Source organism: Equus przewalskii, chromosome 3 (assembly GCF_037783145.1).
Source record: "Equus przewalskii isolate Varuska chromosome 3, EquPr2, whole genome shotgun sequence".
NCBI lineage: Eukaryota > Metazoa > Chordata > Mammalia > Perissodactyla > Equidae > Equus > Equus przewalskii.
In genome coordinates this window covers 76,428,325-76,450,446 of record NC_091833.1, presented here as the reverse complement: position 1 = coordinate 76,450,446, position 22,122 = coordinate 76,428,325, and the positions used below count along the sequence as shown (strand labels likewise).

Here is a 22,122-nt window from a genome sequence, read left to right as displayed (position 1 = left end):
AAAACAAAGCAAAGCAAAGACAGCTAAAACAGATGCCAGTCATCCTCTGAACTCCTGGGGGAGCAGTCTAGGCTTTTGCTAGGCACTTAGTGATTCTCTCTTCACATACGATTCTATCATACTTGACTAATTTCCTGTCTCACAGGCACAAGAAACAATAAATTAGAAAGGAGAAGGAATTATGAGACTCACCGACCTAATAAGAAGTGACAGTAAAAATGTGAAAGGAGGCAGAATACTTATTTAAAAACAGGCACAAAAATGTTTTAAGGCAGAAGGATCATTGAGAGAGACAGACCATCCTGTGTCCTTCACTTTCCCCTGTAGACGTCATGGTCCTGAGACATCACGAGCAGTTTACAATCCTATTCAATGTATAATCTATTATAGAAAAACTTCCATTCAAAATGCCTTAATTTTAAAAAATTTTAATACTGATCGGGATAACATTTAGTTAACCTGTTTTGTTTTGGGGGACAAAATTAGGCTCAGAGACTGAGACTGTTTTTGCCAAATAGTTTATTTAACGCAGGTTTGCTATGGGATTTATGATAGGTTGATAAGCCAAAATAGCATACAGGATAATCTCTCTTAATAAGCCAGTAAAGAAATAATATACTTCAAAGCAATGATAGATTAATCACACTGTTGTTCCAGGCAAGAGGAGATGAAAGGAATAAAGTCCAAATTCAATCGAGGTGTATCTTTTTATTTGAGTAGGTACTTGGGAGAGATGGCTAAACCAACCGAGAGCTGGCTTCCAGCTGCCAGCGCAGAATAAAAGTCTCCTGTTGCTAGAGCTCGTTGCTAGGGAACGGTTGGCGCCGGTGTCAGTGGGCAAGATAATCTTTGTGGGGCCCACTGCTGGCTTTCCACAACTGATAAGGGAGTCGCCCTGACCACAGGAGAAGCTAGTGTCCCAAGGTCTTCAGAGAGTTTGTTTAGGTCAGCAAAGAGTGCGTTGCCCAGGCAGAAACTCTCGAACAAGTCTCACCGACTCTGGGTATTCATAGGCTGAATGTCCCCTTGCCTAGTTGCTTCTCCACATGTTCATACTGATAAGCGCCCAGCAGCCTTGTCATCAGCTGAGCTACTGAGTTTTTATCAACACAACAGATGAGATGAAGACATCCTGACACAAATTACTTCATTCTTATGTCAAAACAGCTTTGTTTTTTGTCTCTGTCATAAACAAGGGGATTAAAACAACTTCGCTTAAGTCATAAATAAGATTTGGAATCATATCAAACCAATACACAACATAACCTCATCCTTCAAAAATAGCATATAAATAAGAATTATCATATTATATTGCATTGAATGAGCCCTGAAATACATCTATTTTCATTATTTGTGATCAGAACATTTTGATTTCAAACTCCCGTTTTGATTTTTTTTTTTTTTTGGCAGAATTCCTTCAAATGAGTTATAGGGAGACTACCCGTAATTGGGTTTACCTCACGTTTCTTGGCAGAAATGAAAAGGATATGTGTTTGGTTCATTCTTGCTGGTTAATTTCCTGGGTGTTACATGTTTTTGTTTATTTTATCCAGAGCAGAGTTGCTCTCTCTTTAAAAAGAAAAAGTAGATTGAAGATAGCTTATTTGGACGTTATAGACTTTTCCCTTTGAGAAAGTAGATATCAAAATTAGGGTAAACAAGAGCTTTGGCAGAGTTCTTCATTATGTCTGCACTCAGCTTCTCTTCCTCTGTGCCCCACCTCACCAACACACACCCTTGGGCCGATATGACTTGACAGTGTGTTTGTGAAAGCCTGGCCCCAGAATAGTGTTCTGTGACTCATACCATGATGCTTTTACAACATCTCTAGAGAGGTTACAAAGTCTGTTAGACCTCCCTATTTCCTTATTGTGTAGAGTGAATTTTATTTTTTTAGGAAATGTTTTTTATTTTTCTTGATGAAGTGACTCCCTTTGACTCCATTATTTTTTGTCTTTCCTCGTTAGACATCACAAATTTACTTTGCTGTGTGATTCATCTACACAGTTCTATGATTGTTTGTTGTTATATGAGCTATAAAGGTTTTTCAGGTTTCTCTTACCTAAACCCCAAACAAACCAGATTTCATTTTTGGATTAGAGAAAAAAAATTATACTGCCATATATATAATGGCATTACAGCTGCCATATATTATAAGCTATTATTCCTTTGAACATGAGAAGTTGTGCAGCCCATTGACCTTGAACCTCAAAAAGAAGAGAGGAGAAGACACTTTCTCTTGAGAGAGTTTGTGTATCTTATGTCTTTGACACCAGAAGTTGGCTCTAGCGTTTTAATCTGGGAAGAAACAGACTCATCATTCCTACTCTCCTGTAATACAGCAAGATATTTCTATCTGTTCTTTAGATGGGGTTGGGGGTAGTATTTACTATGGAAATAGGAAGGAAAAAAAGGAAAGAAAGTATGTGCTGAACCGTTAGTACCTGTGAAGAAATAGATCCATAAAACCTTCATAAACAGAGCTCCTATTCTCTACTTCTGGGCTTTTTTTTATTACCTACCGAGTACCAGGCACTGTGTTCTGTGCTGCTTCACAAGTGTCGTTTTTCTCAGAGCCATGTCCATGTCCTTTTAGTGTCCGTAAGAGAGAAAAAGAAAATTTTTCCCTTCCCCATGCTGACTTAAAAAAAAGAAGTCAGAGTAGAAGATTAGTGCTGTTAAAGTTGAAGGAAAAAATAAATGGCATAGAAAAAAATAATACACTTTACAATGAGACCAAAGTATTACCTCGGGTACTGGTTTTCATTTTGATGATTGGTGATTCAAATTTAGTAAAACCTGGGCAGCCATAGATCACTTAGGTTCCGTCAAAAATTTCCTATGTTTTTTGTTCATCAAGTGGATTCCTTGTATTTCAGCTACCGGGTTTTTGTTTGTTTGTGTTTTGGTGGGCTCCTTCTCAGCTCCTCAGAGCAGAGAGGCATTTTGGGCAGGTCAGGCCCCACAGCTTGATGATAGCAGGCAAGACAAATCCTCAAGAAAGTTGCCTCCAGTCACAGATGCTCCTGCTAGGTTACACTATCGTGGGAAGGTGATCGGAAGACACAGCCGCTTGAATGAGATAGGCACACAAAGCCACTATCAAGGTAGCACACTGAAATAGGAGAAATGCTGAAATTTTGTGGCAAATATTGTTTAAACCTTTTTCATGCTTGTAGCAGTGCGTTAATTTTGGTTTGAGGTATAGGCTTGGTTAGAGAGAACCTGGCATTTCTTTATGCCCTTAGTTTAAAGTCTAACCGATATTGATGTGATTTATCCCTCACTCCCTAAGAACTTCTCAAGTTTCCTTCCAGAAAGAAGTGTTCTCTTCCTTGATCTTCCAGGATCAGATTTACATCACTGAAAGTTAATTTAAACTTCTGACTTTTAGGATCCCAAGTTGAGAGTAGTGGCTCTTTGCATAGCCCCCACCACCATAACACAGAAATATTCTTTTGTTCCTATTCGTGATTTGGGAATAAAAATGGATTTTATTTTTATTATTTCCTTTCAAAGAGTAGAAACTTTAAAACATTCAGAAGTCTATTTTTACCAAATTCATTATAATAAAGTAATTCCACTTGTATCTTGATGATTGCTCTGACGTCTTATTCAGCATCCTAGATGCAATATTTCTTGCAAGTTCTTCCTTTCTTTCTGATTTGGCATTCAAATAGAAAGTTCTAAAAGAATAGCTAGTCCTCAGAGTGCTCTTGGCCATTACATTGTGCTAGTGATCGATGGAATTAATTTATTCTCTGTAGCTTTTTAATTAACCTATAACTTAATTTTTTTTCCTATGAAATAGTTCTACACAACGAAATTCTCATTAATCATCAGCTGGGACCCTCAGAAGCTGAGCTAGAATAGAAAGAGAAGGAATGGATATCTCCTTCCCCAAATTAACACTGTTAATTGTAATAAGCATAGTGGGAGCATAGATCACTCTACACAGGATCCATAAGTTGCCCTAGGATAAAAGTCACCCAAAAGTTTTTGAATATGCTGACACTCATTTCACTGATACTCTAGGAAGCTACTTTCAACTAACTGCTCATCAGATATCATTGCCAAGAACAAGGCTTTGCAAGGAGGCTTGTCATGCTGTAGCTTTTATGTATTCTATTACCTTCCAGAACTTTCAGCATAAAATTAATGAGAAATTAACAAAGAATGCAGTTTAATTTTCTTTAAATACCCTTTTTTTAAGAGCAAGTTTAGGTTCACAGCAAAATCAAGCAGAAAGTATAGAGTTTCCTGCCCCTGCAGTATAGTATTTTAACTTAAAATTTGACTTTTATAAAAATAACAACTTTATTGAGACATAATACACTTATCATTAAATTTACCTTTTTAAAGTGTACGATTCTGTGTTTTTAGTATATTCACGGAGTTGTGCAACCATCACCACTCTCTTAATTTCAGAATTAAAATTTACTTTTAAATGATGAAATTAAAATACCATTTAGAGAATTTAAAGAAAAGGAGAAAAAACATCCCTCAAACTCACTATTCTAACCAAACTCTTGCCATTTTTTTGTATATTTTATTTCAGATTTTTTTAACATCCAGATATTTTTACAAAGGATGAGGAGAGTATTCTATGTAATTATTTAAAAGTGTCCCGGTGAGAGTCGATGGCTCTGTCTCTTTAAGGCTGCTCACACTGTGGTGACGTGTGCTGTGGTTCTTCTTGCTGTGTGTACATATGAAATTATTCACGTGGAGAAAAGAACTTCATGGCTGTGTGTGCTGTGGTGTGATGCTTTCCATTAAGCCATCTCTCTTGATATTTGAACATTCCAGAGCACTGTTAAAGCTTTAGACTTTTGGTCATTAATAGTGGATAGATGTCTTTTATTCCTTTGTGTTATGGTGTGAAAATGTTAAAAGCTTAAGTTAATAAAGCTGGTATGTCTTTTGATGATGGTGTCCCCTCAGACTAAGGGCAGACTGGGCACCGGGCATTGTGAAGGACTCATTTCAACTAACATCAAGAAGTATTCAAGAGTGGAGCTAGCCCTGATGGCTTAGTGGTTAAAGTTTGTCGTGCTCTGCTTCAGTGGTCCTGGTTCGGTTCTGGGAGCAGAACCACACCACTCGTCTGTCAGTTGCCATGCTGTGGTGGTAGCTCACATTTAAGAACTAGAAGGACCTACAACTAGAATATATAACTATGTACTGGGACTTTGAGCAACAAGAGCAAGACAGTAGAAACACAGCCAGCGGATCCAAACACATTTACGGAAGTTTCACAAATGGGCAAAAAATATATGAAAAGATGCTCTGGGGATGTGAATGAAAACATTTTCTCTGGAATAGGATTAAGCACAGTTGGAAAAAGTGATAATGTTAAGTGCGATAAAGGACGTGAGCAATTATACACTACATGAGAGTGTAATTGATCGACCTTTTAAGAGGCTAATTTGATGGCATTTATTAAGATTAAAAATGTCTATCATCTTTAATTGAAGAAGAGCACTCTTAAAAATTTTGCAGAATAATATCATTATATATAAAAATACACATACAGATGTTCATTGAAGCCATATTTGCAATAACAAGAAATTAGAAACAATATATTGCTCAATAATAAGAAAACTGGCTAAAAAATTATGGTTGAGACAGTCATAAAAAAGGACAAGATCCAAATATACGTACTGCCCAGTGCAGATGTGTGTGATATACTTTTATGTGAAAAAGTGGAAATGTTATCATCCCTTTTTTATTAAAAAAGGTATATTTGTGGATAAGTCTGTTTATATGTAGGAAAACTGGGGTTGGGGCATTTTGCTTTTTGTTTTACATGATTTTTTCAGTTAATTGGATTATGAGTGATTTTTGCTTTTTTTCCCCTGGTGTTTTTCAAACCCATAATTTGAAAAATTAAGTGACATTCTTAAGGCTTTCAAAGATGAAAGAATGCAACAATTTAGCTACGCTGTCAAAGTATTGCCAAATAGAAGTCATTAAGGAACTAGCTTTAATGAGTAGGTAAAAATGATTTCTAATTAGTATATTAGCAGTTTGTATGGAAAAAGATGTTTCTAAGGCACATAGAAATAGTTTTTACTCAGGTTAAATCTTTTGAAATAATTTTTATTTTTTCTAATCATAAAAGTAAAATATGATCATTATAAAGCATTTTGAAAAGAAGTAAGAATATAAAGAAAATAATAAAAATTACCTATAATTCTATCCCCTAGAGATAATAGTAGGCTAAGTCTTAAAATCTTATTTATGCTGTCAATTTGAAATTTCAAAAAGGTTTAATTTTCACCGTGAGAGTATGCTTCACCCTAATCACATGTCTAATTGCTGAATTAGTGCAGGGATACATAAAATCTGAATAAAGTTTCTTGAATGTTTCCTATAGGAAATTAGCTTTGGTAATATTACACATTGTAATAAGAATTTAAAAAGAAGGATAAAATGCTGAAAGATAGAAAGAAGTAGATAGGAGGGCAGACACATATGACAAATCCTAAATTTTCACATTATTAAGGAAGAGAGTAGAAGTGTCTGTGATCCAACCAGGTGGTAAAGACGTTTCTCTTTGTCTTTCCCCTCATGCTGTCTTGTGCTGGCAGCCAACTGATAATCATTGAGGGGCTGGCAAGAGTGGAAAGGACTGTCACTCCCCTGGGGTACTTGTGTTATTTGGTACCTGGGGAGTAATTCTCTGAGGGACTCAAATCCTCACAATATGTTCATACTTGTAGGAGGAGTGATTGGATTACAAAGAACCATCCCAAGCTTCTCACCCCAGCAGTGTTATCTAAGTCTTCCCTTTTCCATGACACGTCCTGGGTATTGTGTAATTATCAGCCCATGTATTCCAGGTGGGTCTGGTCAGTAGCTTCTTGAAGCCCCTTCCTTCCTACACCCCCAAGTCCAGAATTGCATACGGAACTTCGCTCCCAGAACCTACAGCATTGAGTAGTTTCTATCTCCTCAGCACTTTACCATGCTATCTTCACCTTTGTTGTCGTCGCATGTTGTCAAGTTGGCTCTGACTCCTGGCGAGCCCGTGAATGAGTGATGTCCACACTGTCCTGTCCTCAACAGCCCTACTCAGCTCCTGTAGACTCATGCCTAAGGCTCTTTTATGGAGTCCGTCCATGTCATGTTTGGTCTTCCTCTTTTCCTGCTGCCTTCTACTTTCTGAGCATTATTGTCTTTCCCGAAGAATCCTGCCTTCTCCTGATGTGCCCAAGGTAGGGCAGCCTCAGTTTTGTCATTTTTTCCTCCAGCGATAGTTCAGGCTTAGTTTGCTCTAGGAACCCCTTGTTCGTCCTTCTGGCAGCCCAGGGTTCCTGTAGAGCTCTCCTCCAACACCCTATTTCAAATGAATTGATTTTTTTCCTGTCAGCCTTCTTCATGTCCAGGTTTCACACCTGACCATGGTAATTGGAATACAAGGGTGTGGATGTTCTTGGCCTTAGTCTCTAATGACACTTCCTCACACTTGGTGATCTTTCCTAATTCTTTCATTGCTGTCCTCCCAAGTCTCAGTCTTCTCTTGATTTCTTGGCTGCGGTCTCCATTTCAACTGATGACTGAACCAAGGAAAACAAAATAACCATTTCAGTATCTTCATTGTCTACGTGAAAGTTGTGTAGTTCTTCTATGGTCATGATTTTGTCTCCTTGATGTTCAAATGCAGTCCTGCTTTGGCACTTTTTTCTTTCAGTTTTCTCAGAAGTTGTTTCATTTACTGCTTTCTGCCAGTAAGATGGTGTCATCTGCATATGTTCGATTGTTGATATTTCTTCCACTAATTTTCACTCTGTCTTCATCTGAGTCTAGGCCATTTTTTGGTATGACGTGTTCTGTATACAGATTAAACAGATAGGGAGATAAAATACACCCTTGTCTGACACCTTTGCCTAGAGGAAACCATTCTGTCTCTCCACATCCTGTCCTGACAGTGGCTTCTTGTCCATAATACAGGTTATGCATCAGGACAGTCAAGTGCTGAGGGACGCCCATTTCCTTCAGAGCAGCCCACAGCTTTTCATGATCCACGCAGTCAAAGGCTTTATTATAGTCTATAAAACATAGATTAATCTTCTTCTGAAACTCTTTGCAGCACTCCAGTAGCTAACAAATAATCGCACGTAGATCTCGTGCCTCTCCCTTTTCGAAATCCAACTTGGACGTCAGGCCTTTCTTGCTCCACATAAGGTAAAAGCCTTCATTGCAGCAGCTTGAGCATCACTTACCTGCATGGGAAACGAGAGCAGTGGTCCTATAGTGACTGCATCTCCTTGCTTGGGTATTGGGATACATAGTGAGTGTTTCTGTTCTGTAGGCCACTGTTTTGTTTCCTATATTTGTTGGCATAGTCTTGTTAGGACTTTGACAGATTCAGTCTCTGTGACTTGAAATAATTCTCTCAATATCCCATCTACCTCTGGTGACTTATTTCTTTTTAGTACTTTCAGGGCAGCTTTCACTTCACTTTTCTAAAATTACAAATTTTTCCTCATAGGAATCTTCTTCAAAGGAGTCTGTCATCCTTTCATCTCTTCTGTATAGATCTTCAGTATACTGTTTCCACCTTCCCTTTATTTTCTCCTGATTAGATATGTGCTTTCCTGTTGGTCATTCTGCATTCCTAATCTAGGTTTAAATTTTCCTTTGATTTCTTCAGTCTTCTGCAAGACACTTCCTATTCTTTCTTTTTTGTTGTTTTCTTCTATATCTTTGCGTTGGTCATTATAGTTCACCTTAAGGAATGGCTATATAACCTGTAGGGTCCAGTGCAAAATGAAAACGTGGGGCCTCTTGTTCAAAAATTAAGAATTTTAAGACAGTGCAAGCAAAGCATTAAAACAAATGCAGGGCCCTTTGGGACTGCACAGGTTACATACCTACGAAGCTGGCTGTGCTCACCTTAGCCTTACCTTCTGACCAGGGTATCCTGTTTCTGAGAGAGGGGACATAGATGGTACCCCCAATCATCCTCTTTCTTTTTTGAGTTCATCTAGTACTTACCTCCGTTGTGGGGCTACCAGCCTTCTAATCGTTGGGACAAAACTACTCTTTGAGAACCAGACACAGGTGTTGTAGAGGAGGAAAAAATTCTTCTTCCTTCTACCCTCCTTGGTTTTCCACCTGTGACCCTGTAAATTGGCCTGACAAAGACAGATTAATGAGGGAAAAGGGAAAAATAAACAGAAGTTTATTAACATGTGCATCACACTTACACATGGGAGTACCCAGAGATGAGTAACTCCACGGAATGGGTAGAACTTGGGCTTATATGGTATCTTAGCAGAGGAACAATAAATTTTTAGAGAAGTGACTAGACAAAGGAAAAAGACTTCGAGTTTCTAGGGGCAGCAAATTGTTAAAAGGCAAATATATGGGGAAACTAATGGATGATAAGAGCTAGTTAGTAAGGTTTGTTGTGTAGATTTCTCTGGTGCATCTCTAGACTGGCGCAGGTCTAAAGTTGTCTCTGGTGGTTAACTTTTGTCCTTTCTGGTAGAAAGAGGAGGGGGCAGGGACACCTTTGTAAATTTATGTCCTGCTTTTAGGCAAATAGAGAGCAGAGAGCATTTCTTGTATCTACTTCCTCTCAGTTGCCTTCAGCTCAAAATAATCTTTATGCTAAAGTGGCATATTTTGGGGGTGGCATATTCTTGGGTGGCATTTTCTGCTATCCTACAGTGCCCTCTCTGGAAAGATGTAGCCCCATGGGCCCATGACTTGAAACCTTGTGCCTATTCACACAAGACTGCCTTTCCTTCAGGTGGACACAGCCCTGTGCTACAGTACCTAGCCTGGCACTTGGTGAATGGCAGGAAAGCTGGATTTCATTCACCTCTAGCATACTTGACTGGGCATCCTCATGCAGGGAGCAGCCTGCATAATCCTACATAATCGCCTAGCCTAGGGAACAACCTGGCGCTCCTTTGTCACAGAGTGGCAAGATCTCTAGGCTAGAATGTCCTTTCTCCTTAATAGTTTACACATGACAGTCCACATCCCTTGATTTGGGGTCCTTGAGTACCGAGGCTTCTCTGGTTTGCCCTCTAGCCATAGCTGTTTGACCTTTTTATTGGTTATTTTTGCTCACTTATTTTTACCATTCCTTTTCTTATGATTAAGAATCGTCTATTATTGGGATCTGGCAATCCATCTACCCAGCTTCACTGAATGAGTTTCTTTAGCAGCAGGCAAACAGATTCATTAGACTCTCCCTTTATCTTTCTGTTCTAAGCTGATGGGTGGGGTTTTAGGTCTCATCCTAAGACGATATATGTTTAAACAGAGAAAAGAAATTAATGAGATAGAAGAAGAGAAAAATGAATCATTGTGATCTTTATAGTCTTTTGTAATTCCTGGCTACCTTTGCCTGAGAGTAAGCCAGGGAAAGATGAGGCCTGAGGTAAGAGAAGAAAAGAACAAGTGAAGTTGGGTTCTTAAGAGGGTTTTTTTTGACTAGATTCTGACATTAAAAATTAAAAGGACGTCAGATTCCCTTTCTTTCCCCCACCCACCAAAAATAAATAATGCGCTCACCCAGAAAGAGTTATGGGACATAAAATCTGTTCATATTGGCCTTTTAAATCCCTGCGTATGTTCCTACCATGAAATGAGATGAGAGTGGCAGGAGAGCCGTGCTGGGCTGCTGTACGACCATCCAGACTGGTATTCAGATTCCGGTTCTGGTAAGGAATGGATTGAGGTGGGACAGGGGCTGTGGGGATGTACTTTAGAAGAGCTGAAATCATCCAAACTAGACTACTAGGCCCCCATGAACTTTCCAAAATTCTTTTATAGCCTGTTTAAATGTTTTGTTTGTATGCATGTATGTGTGTGTCTGTGAGCATGCGTGTGTGTGAGCGTGCAAGCATGCACACAAGCATGTGTGTGTGTGTTGGGGACAGGACTGGAAGTTAAAAGTCCAGTACTCATTGTGGAAAAAAATGCTTTCTTTTATTTATTTGCTTAGGTCCTCAGATTTGTTTGCCATTTCTGATGGCAGAAATTCAGGGTTTATGGTTTTGAAACAGATTACGGTATTCCCATGGATCAGTGTTGTACCTATGAACTTAGAGATATTCCATATGAACAGATTTATAAACAGATATACAATAAGTGTGCATGTGTTCTTGCTCACCTCTTCTCTGGATAAATCCAGAATTTACAGGAATGTGGGTTTCTCGCCATTAAAAATATTTAAGGCAGACTAGAAGAATATTTTCTTTGATTTTTATTTGGAAACTTCCTTTTACTCTCCCATTTTGTTTTGTTCTTGATAAAAGAATCAGACCTCTAGGTTAGTGTAAATTATTCTGTGCTTATTTTACTAGTTAGGAGGTAAGTTTGACCATAGAGAAGAGCAGGATCCAAAATAACTGTAACTTAGATACAGTTGAAGTTTATTTCTCTCTGGTTGACTGCTCAGGGTAGACAGTTCAGGGACAATATAGTGGCTTTACTCCATAAGGACATCTGGGACCTAAGTTCCTTCTCCATGTTGCTTGGCCATCTCTATTGTGTGTGTTTCATCCATATGGTCCAAGACGACTTGCTACCACGTCCATGTCCTATGCACCAGGATGGAGGGAGGGGAAGAAAAACAGCAGATGCCTTCCCTTTAGGCACACGTCCTAGAAGTTACTTGTATCCCTTTATTCAGAACTTAGCTGTAAACTTTTTAGCAGGTGGCTGGGTACCCAGCTGAAAATCTTGGAGTTCAGCATCATTGAGGAAAGGGAAACTGGATCCTGGGGCGTAGCTGTCAGTCTGTGAGATCATATTCTCTTTGAGATCATATTCTACTCATCACATTTTGAACCCAGAAGACTAAATGTTGTATGACATAATTAGCTTATTAAGAAGGGAGACACAAAATCTGACTTTAAATAGAAATGGCCTCCATATCGTAAGTCGATTTTGATCATTTACCAGTGGCTGCCAGTGCTACTGTGTTAAGAAAGATTGAGGGCTATATTTGCACTGAGTAGGAAAGTAATTAGATGATCAATAAGTGATACCTTCCCTGGGCACAGGATAGGAGGACAATGTCATGTATTTGCTATCCTTAGTCTTAATTCAGAGAGCAACTCCTATAAAGTCATAGAGTCTACCGTAGGTAGCACTGTTAGGAATGTTTTCTTTCTTCCACAGTGGTTCATTCCACTGCCAGCAAGCAAGGTTTTAAATTTGGGGATGGGGTTGGGGCTTTATATATAAAGGAAGTACCACCCAGTGGAAAGGAAGGTTTAACTGAATGACCAATTGAATAAATTTTTAGAATACTCAGGTAAACCCGAGGGCACTAAGAAAGCCACCCTTATGTGATCATACTCGGGGAAGAAAGTGTGAAAAACTGATTGATAAGAATCCGTTAATTTTCTCCTTGCTCTGAACTTGTTTATATGACTGAATTAGGAGTTTAAAATACTCTGTGTACTGAATGTTTTACTTTACCTTTCTATGTATCTCCTCTCTTCAGCTAGACTATGAGCTCTTGAGAAACAAGTCTAAATGTGACATCTCTGTGTCTCTGACAGTCGCTAGCATCTCTTACGATGCAAAGAGAGAGCGCAATAGATACTCATTGATTGCTGGATAGAAACCATTCGTGGTGCTCTGGTTAGCACTTTTTTTTTCCCAAGGAGTTTGCTCACTGCATAAGCATTACAATCCTCAATTTATCTTTCGGACACTGAGGTTGAAGGTGACTAAGTGAATTGTACCATCCCTTCCGGTGGTTCTGAATGCATTATTGATTAGCAGCAGAATTGACTAGCATAAATGGCAGTTGAGGATTTTCTTCCTCTCTTGTACCTTGTGTCGTTTTGGCAGGAGAAGTGAAGGGCAATTTTCAAGCTTCTCCAAGAGCTGCATGGTAAATAATTGCTGGATAAATTAATATCCTCTTCTAGATGAGAGCAAAACAAGGGGCCAGATCTGGCTGTCCTGATTTTGCTTTCCTTGTTCAGCCCACTGGCGGGAGTCGCCCTTGCTCTTGGTTCAGGTCCCAGCTCCTCCCTTGCTTGTCTGTAACTGTGAGTGAGTCATGGCAACCTTGCTGGTCCTCCTTTTTCCAACTGTCAAAAGAGAGATGAGTTGCCACCAGATGATGTCTTAAAGTGCCTCTGACTTCTGGAATGGAAGACGCTCTGGAAACCCAAAACGTTGCAATAAGTGGACTCTTTGCGTGATAAGTAACTCATTTTCTCTTCTCCCTTCAACCAAATTTTCTGCTGAGGTAAGTAATGTGGAGTGGGTTTTTTTGTTTTTTTCTTCAGCTTTTAGTTCCTTTTGTGTATGTCTGGCCTTGTAATTGTGGTGAATAAATGCTATAATTATAACCCTTTTTGACAGCTCTGTAATTTAATTGTAATTTGCTCTGAGCATCTTTTTAAGACAATGATGAGTATTGAAGATGCAGCTGTTCCAGTTTCATCTGCTAAACTGACAGGAATGGTTGAAATCATAGTCCCAGCAACTGTGGGAACTTCTGATCTATTCAAGGCCAAATATAGAGATATACTCTGTGTGTGTGTGTGTGTGCGTGTGAGTGACCACTTTTTGTACCCTGGTTTGGCAAAAGTGGCCGTGTGGTAGTTAGAGAGAGGCATCATTTAAAATTAGCTTTTGCATAAATATGTAGATTATTCTGAAGAGGAAAATCTTTTGGATTTATTTCTGCAGTAAGCTATGTGTCTTCTGTTAACATTCAGAGGTGGTGCCTCTGTTAACCTGAACTTGATTCCTGGCAGCATTGGCTGGGGGTCCTGGAGACCCACTGGTCATCAGGTGTTGTATTAGTTTGCTAGGGCTGACATAACAGAGTTCCACAGAATGGGTGGCTTAAACAACAGAAATTCATTGTCTCACCGTTCTGGGAGCTAGAAGTCCAAAATCAAGGTGCTGGCAGGGTTGATTCTTTCTGAGTGCTGTGAGGGAGAAGCTGTTTCATTCCTCTCTCCCAACTTTCGGTAGCCTCACGTGTTCCTTGGCTTGGACGTGATGTTCTCCCTGTCTTCACATTGTCTTCCCTCTGTATGTGTCTGTACAAATTTCCACTTTTTATAGGGACGTCAGTCATATTGGATTAGGGCACACCCTAAGACCTCGTTTTAACTTGATTACTTTTGTAAAGACCTTATCTCCAAATAAGGTCACATTCTGAGGTCCTAGGAGTTAGAACTCCACGTATCTTTTTGGGGGAGACAAAATTTAACCCATAACAGATATCTCCTTGAACATGCAGGAATTTTCTTCCTATAAATTATGGCTGCAAATAATTGGAGCTTTTGGATGACTGCAGGAAGACTCTCACAAGAATTATTTATTTTATGGTGATACTGTTCCTTTCATTTATTTTGAGCTATAACACAGAGCAGTTAAATCTGCCGTCTTTCCTGATATTTGGCCAAGTAATGGTGGTGGAACCTGGTCTGCCTTTTGACTTTCACTGCCCTGAATACAGCTTACAGAATCTGATGCTATGAAACAATAAATCAGGGCAGGCCACCTCAGAACTTTGTAACTGATAGATGAATTGAAGATGAATTCATCTAATTGGAGATGAATAACACAAGTCTCCCCCGAGCCGACTTCTTCCCCTCCGCCCACTACTACTCCCTGTTGCAAGAAGGAGTTTGAAGATAAATCAAGAAGATGCTCCTGATATCAGGAGATTTCTTCACTTGAGGATTCTGGTGGGCTAGACCACAGTTTGTTATGAAACAGAAATTTGAAAACAGTATCTAAGATTAAGTGAATAAAATGGAAGGAATGGAGATTGCTTGATGTGAGGGAAATAGCAGTGAACTGGATATTAGGAAAACTGACCAGTCAAGGTTCTGCAGTTGACTGACATGACCTTGGACATGTAAATTCGCCTTTCTGTTTACGCAGTGGACAGGGCGGGCTTTGGATCAGTAGGCCATCTCTCAGGTACCTTCCAGCTTAAAGTCCTGTGATTCCAGGGTTACTACTGCATAAAGAAGCAGCAGGTAGATAGGAGTTATTTAGGTCAGTGCTCAATTGTATGTGTTTGGTGAAGTCTTAGAAGGTGTTAGGTAAGAGATTCAACATAATCTATGAAAATGTAATGATTATTTAGTGCATTGAGGCTTCCAGTAGGTTACGCTCAGAAACCCACGGTATAGTGTAGATACAGAAGGCAGGCGCTGGTCTGGAGGGCCTCCTCCACTCCAGCACTTTGATCAGCAGCCACACCTGTATCTTTATCACCGCTCAGGTGTATTCTACAGCCAAATTCTTACTTTTCCCATAAGCTCAAATATCCTAAACATGCAAGAAAAGGTAATAAGATTCTAGGCTTTGTTTGCTTGCTAGATTAGCACAGGGAGCTAATCAGGAGGACTTGTGATTTCTAGTTTCTGCTCTTACGACCAACTCATGGCTCTCCATAAATAAGCCCTTCGAGCTTCACTCTGCTCCCGAAGAAGTGAATGGGAGGAGTTTAGTTGGTAGATGCCTAAGGGAAACTTGGTCTTGTTTGAAGGAGTTGGATAGCTTGCTGGAGCCTGTTGGCGAAAGGACCACACGCCTCGCTGCAGCTCTTGATGTACAATGTGAATAATACAGGATGTTGATTTCCAGGACCATCTGGAATGAAGACAAGCCAATAATTCATTTCAGTGGACTAGTAATTTTTTTACAAGCCTGGCTTTTGATATTCTTTGTGGAATCCTGTTCTTTGAACTTAGGACCTTTGGAGAAAGAGCTGGGTTGGCCATAAGGCATGATTATTCATTTATTAAACACTGACTAGAACAAATAATAGTTATGGCATGCTGTGACATGCGCTATATTATAGGTTTGAATGAAGGACTCTGTGAGCCAAATGGAAAGGGGAAATTAGTTCTGTGAGGAGGAAGCGAGGGGCAGGCTTCCTAAAGGATGTAGCTTTTTAGCTGGGTCTTGAAGGATGGGCAGAAAGTAAAAGCTAACTAGATGGAGAAGTGAAAAGAAGTTCCAGGCAGAGAGATAACCATGGACAAAGAAGAAAGTGCTTGATATATTCAGAATCCAGCCAGTCATCCAACATGCGTGGGACTCGGGATTTATAGTGAAGAGTGACAGGGCGCACCCCTGGACAGGGGCTAGGTTAAGGCTAGCTTATGAAAGATGTTCAATGTTGTGTCATGTTGGGGAGTTGAACTTGATCCTGTAAGAGAGAGACACTGAAAGGTTTTTTCTTTTATTGAGGTATAATTGACTTATTATGTTAGTTTTCAGTGTACAACATAATGATTCAGTATGTGTATATATGTTGTGAAATGATCACCACAAGAAGTCTAGTTAACATCTGTCGCCATACATAGTTACAAAAATTTTTTTCTTGTGATGAGAACTTTTAAGATCTGTTCTCATTGGGTGCATATATCGTTTTGAGTTAGTGTTTTAGTTTTCTTCAGGTAAACACCCAGAAATGGAATTGCTAGATCATGTGGTAGTTCTACTTTTAATTTTTAAGGAACCTCCTAAAAGTTTTTAAACATGATTAGGTCTGTGGTTTAGGAAGATCATCCTGACAGCCACATGGAGTATGGATCAGTGGGTGCAAGACTGCAGAGAGGAAAATGAACATGGAAACCATTGCAATACTCCAGAGAAAAAAGCAAGACGCGTCACCTTAGTTCAAGTGCTCCTTGTCTCTTGCCTGCTGTTACCGTCTTCAGGAACTTCTACAGAGGAGCTTTCATCATAGTCATTGCAAGTTAAGAGCTGCTGCTTATTTTTAAGTTCGTTGGTTCTTTAATTTTTCTTTAATTTAATTTTAATAAATAAGTAATGAATTTCCATATGTCAAAAATTCAAAAGTTTAAAAGGTATAAAGTGAACTCTACTTCCCACCCCGTTCCTCATGCTACTTCCCCCTCCCCAAGATACCAGTTTTTGGTTGCATGTGACTCCCTAGGGAATTTTTTATGTATATACAAGAATAAATTATTCTATATTCTTTTCCCCCTTATAACAAACATGTATGCCAGACACACTGTTCTTGCTTTTTTCACTGGAGTGTTGCACCATGAGTGTCCTGTAGTCTCCCACAGCCGAGAGTTTGCTGATTGCATCCTAAATTGTAGTTTATATGTTCCTCTGTCCTCTGTATTTTCTGTGAATTGGCCGTTGGATCAAGGCGCTATCAGATTTAGATTAGATTTTTCTTTTCAAGACTACTTCATAGGTGGTGTATTCTTCCAGCAGGGAGCAAATAATATCAGGTTGTCTCATTTTTTTGTGTGGCTTCTAGTACTTTTATGGTTTGATTTTTTTACATTTTAATCTTTGCACCACTTGGAGTTTATCCTGGTGTACAGTGTGAGTATAGTTGCAAATTTATCTTTTCCCAGTTGGCTATCCAGCTATCCCAACAACATTTATTGAATTGTTCATCTTTCCCACTGATTTAAGATGCCATTTTTATCATATATTAAATTCCCAGATGTATTTGGGTCTATTTTCTGGGCTTTCTATTCTGTTGCATTGATCCATCTGTGTAATCATGCAATAGTCATACCATTTTAATTATTGAGGGTCTATAAAACATCTTAATATCTGGTAGGGCTTGTTTACACTAATTACTCTTCTTTTTCAGAGCTTTCCTCAGTATTCTTTTTTACTGGAATTGCATTTGACCTCTAGGTTAAGGAGAATGTTGTCTTCATGATGTCAGGTTTTCCTATCCAAGACCACGATATGCCTTTCTATTTGGTTATTTGTCTGTTCCTTAGAAGTGTCTCGAAGTTTTCTTCATATATTTCCTTCACATTCCTATCAAGTTTATTCTGAGGTATTTTGTTGTCTTGGCTGTTATAACCGAGGACTTTTCATCCGTTATATCTCCTGTTTGTTGTTTATGAAAGCTACTGAGTCATCCATCAGACTTACTAAATCTGTTTTAGTAGTTTTTCAGTTGACTTTGTTAGTTTTTTCATCATATCATCTGTAAATAGTAATGATTTAACCTATTCTATTCCAGTCTTTTATTCATCTAATTCCTTTCTATTGTATTGGCTAAATCTTTCACTTACTTAATCCTGGTTCAAACATGTTTTTTTCCTCTGTGGCTGGTACTGTTTTACCACATATTTGCTTTTGGCTTAAATCCAGCTTTTCCAGCACCACCTGGCAGCAGGCGACATATCTGCTTCCTTTGCCCTGGAGCTGGGTGCCAGGTGTGACCAGCTGGTATCAGATCTAGAGAGGATTGGGTGTCGGAGGATACACGCCTTCAGCCATGTCCTTCAGTCTAAACCTTAGGCTCTTCACTCTCTTATTCTTGCAAGGAAATTAGGTAAACAGCTCTTCATTTGTGATCTTCTCTCAACGTTGTAATTTCTTTTTTTTTTGTTTTTTAAAGATTGGCACCTGAGCTAACAACTGTTGCCAATCTTCTTTTTTTTTCTGCTTTTTGTCCCCAAATCCCCCCAGTTCATAGTTGTATATTTTAGTTGTGAGTCCTTCCAGTTGTGGCATGTAGGACGCCGCCTCAGCGTGGCCTGATGAGCAGTGCCATGTCCACGCCCAGGATGTGAACCAGCGAAACCCTGGGCCATCAAAGCGGAGTGTGCAAACTTAACCACTCGGCCATGGGGCTGGACCCTCAACATTGTAATTTCTTGAATAAAGACATCTTGATTGAATATTCCTCTTCGATGTCTTTCTCTTCTTGATCTTATCTTCTTTTCTCTTACCTCCATTTCTCTCTGCCTCCCTGGACCCTTTTCTTCTTACCTCTCTTTTGATTTCTCTCTTCTTCCTTCCATCTTTCTCTTTCCCCAGGGAAATATATTTACTTTTGACTCTTGGGATGATTAAATTCTTTTTATAAAAGAAAAATCTTACAGCTGGACTTGCCATGCTTTATTAGGTAGAAATAGTCAGGACTCTCTTTTAGTTCATCATTGTGCAACTGAGGCAGGAACAACAGGGTAGTGGAGCAGGAGCATCATGTCAGAGTCTACCTAATGTCCCCTTGGACCTTTAGGAAGTAATTCAAGAACAGAACATTGCTTGTTATAAAAGGATTCTCTTAGATACTACTGTATTTTTAGATAGAACTCAGTCTTGGAAACCCCATCTTAAAGCTCTCGCTGTATGGCAAAATTCTAACCATGGAAAGCAAGTGTTCTGACTGCTCATGAACGGTCTCCTTATCCATTTAGACATTGTTCGATATCATCAGAAAATATGGTAAGTGTGTGAGTGAAGCCCTCAAGCAAAAGATTGGGCTTTATCAGATAGCATTGAATGAGCAAAATCTGAAGCTATAAGAAGTGGGGCGTTCTTATCTACGTACAGTCTTATATGAGAACGTTGGGCTTTCTTCCAAGCTTGGAATCTTATATTTCATAAGGACACAAATCATGTCTTGCTCATCTTTGAATTTAAGACTCTGACTGACCCAGAGGAGACATATTGTAAGTATTTGATGATTTGGTGAACTAAACTAGACCACCCTGCTAAGGTTTGAGTGCTTATGCCCCCCACAAATTCGTATGTTGAAATCCTGATGTCCACTGTGATGGTATTAGGAGGTGGGGGCCTTTGGGAGGTGATAGGTCACGAGAGCAGAGCCTTCATGAATGGGATTAGTGCCTTTAGAAAAGAGACTCCAGAGAGATCCCTTGCCCCTTCCGCCAGTGAGGATGCAACGAGAAGTCTGCAGCCCAGAAGAATGCCCCCACCTGACCATGCTGGCACCCTAGTCTCGGATTTCCAGCCTCCAGAACTATGAGAAATAAATTTCTGTCGTTTATAAGCCATGCGGTCTGTGGTATTTTGTTACAGCAGCCTGAATAGACTAAGACACAGACCATCCCAGTAGATGGGCACATTTTTGTGATCTAGGAATTTCGGCGTGAGATTGGTGGTTGATGTAGATTGCCTTCTAATCCTCGCATTCCACTGCAGGACGGCTGCTGAGAATGAGGGAAGGAGAAAAGCAGATATCAGAACTATGAAATCAGTTTTCTCAGCTCTTTTTTGTTGGCTCAATTAACCTCTGTTCCTTAGTGGCCGCAGAGGGCTATAATGTAACAAATTTCATTAATGATGATTCTGAGTCAGCAAAAAATGGTCAGATTATGTTTTATATACCCTGTTGCTAAGAGAAAATTTATGAAATCCATTTAAGAAAAGATTCCACTAAGAGTGGTAAACATAATGTGAGGGATATACTTTGGGTGACTCAAAAAATCTGCTACTTCCTTATGGTCAGATATTCAAGTTGTTGCTGTAACTACTTTTCCTGAGCATTGATTGTATAAACAACTCATTCTTTTTCTGCCCTAACATTTCATAAGAACGTGAGCATTAGGGAATAATCATAGGTAGACACAGTGCACAAGTGCTAGAAAACTTCAGACCCAAGACACTAGAATGGGTAGAATACCCACTTCGCAAATAGATACAGCTAGACAGAATGGTCAAGTGATGGGGTCATAGGCCGGAGCAATGGATTGTCAGTAACAGAAGGAAACTTTCTGAATCTGCTGACAGCTCCTGGGTCTCCCTCGCCCAAAACTGCTTTGTGATCTCCTTGTAAAAGGTAGAACCAGATTTTAAAGCAGAGATTGGCAAACTTCTGTACAGGGCCAGATGGTACCTATTTTAAACTCTGTTGCAACTACTCAGCTCCATCCTTGTCGTGCAAAAGTAGCCATAGGCAGTGCTTAAACTAATGGATGTGGCTGTGTTCCAATAAAACTTTATTTTCAAAAACGAGTGTGGGCTCAACCTTGTTTTAGAGAATTACGTGGAGTTTTGAAATGAATGTTGTTTCCCATGATCAACAACAAGTGTGTTATGTATCATACATACAAAGTGTCTTACAGAAGGTAACTATTTTCTAGGACACAGCCCACCAATGATCTACCTAGTCACCTTCTCTCTTTCTCTTTTCTCTCTCCCTCTTACTCTCTCGCTCTCTTAGGAAGTACTTCTCCACCTGTGGTTCAGATCTGGCCCAGCATTGAAGCTGGTCTTTTTTCTTAAGCAGGAGATACGTAAGGAGCATCCAGTCAGCTTTGCTGCTTATTTTGCTTTCACTGTGAACCCAGTTTCAGGTCTTGGATCCCTACCTTAGAGCCCTTCCTGGTACCCCAGTTCCTCTAAGACTGAAATTCTGCCTTATCCTCGTTACCCCAGTCATGTCAGTGACTGTATCCTCATACGATGCTAGGCACTGTATTGAAACGAAAGCAAAAATTGACTTCTGTTACAGAGTACCTACTCTGTGCTAGACACTGGTACATATGCACAAATAAAAGTATATGATAACATTCTTTGCCACCAAAGGATTTGGTCTTTAACAGAAACAGGACTTTAACACATTAAATAATAAAATATAACATAATTTAATTAATGTGGTATAACAATTTTAATAGCTATGGTTTACTACAAGTTCTATTGAATATAATGAGATGTTAAAATGTGCACTTCACACATGAATTATTTTCGGTGGAAGATTATATCTGCTAGACACTTGTGCTGAGCTCTGTAGAATTTGATTCCAGGTGAGGGTATTGTTATGAGCAATAGCAGTGTGTGTTGGAGAGAGGTAGGAGAGAAGGTTAGATCGGAAAGCACCAGATGGGGAGGAACTGGAAAGCCACTGAGGCTGTGGAGTTTATCAAGAGGACAACAGGGAACATCCAATGATATTTTATGGGGTTTAGTAGAGAGTAAGTTGCAATAGAAGAATGATGGACTAAAACCTAGAAATTCAAATGTCTGTGTCAACCCTGCTGCTTACTAACCATGGAGTCTTGGAGTCTGCACTTGGAGTCCTGGAGCCTAAGTTTCCTTATCTGTCAAATGGTAAGTGCATATCACAAAGATGTCATGAGTGTAAAATGAGAAGTGGACTTGAAAAATGTTTTGAAAGTCTTTAAAAAAGCTTTACAAATGACAGAAATTGCAATGATATTATGACAGTGGTGATGCAGGAAGAGGATACTTGTGGTTATGAGCAAAATGAATTGTAATGGAAGAAACTAGACTTAAGAGACAATTGGATGGACGGAAGAGGGCCTATGCGCTGCCGTGAATGGATTACCAATGGAGAAGTAACTCAAACACAACAAAAAATCCACAATAAAACTCCAT

General features: G+C 39.4%; 1 protein-coding gene across 18 annotated transcripts in view; it reads left to right on the top strand.

Annotated features, from left to right (window-relative positions):
• The window catches only part of CRACD (capping protein inhibiting regulator of actin dynamics), a 308,280-nt gene that overhangs the window by 140,337 nt on the left and 145,821 nt on the right, over positions 1-22,122 (top strand). The window contains exon 1 of one of the 18 annotated variants that reach the window (XM_070614789.1): positions 13,031-13,237. The exons of 15 other annotated variants lie outside the window; for them this stretch is intronic. The gene's annotated coding sequence lies outside the window, so the exon portion shown is untranslated. Of the gene's footprint in view, positions 1-13,030; positions 13,238-22,122 lie in introns of those variants that run through there. 2 more of the 18 variants (XM_070614784.1, XM_070614782.1) reach the window with 2 other exon arrangements.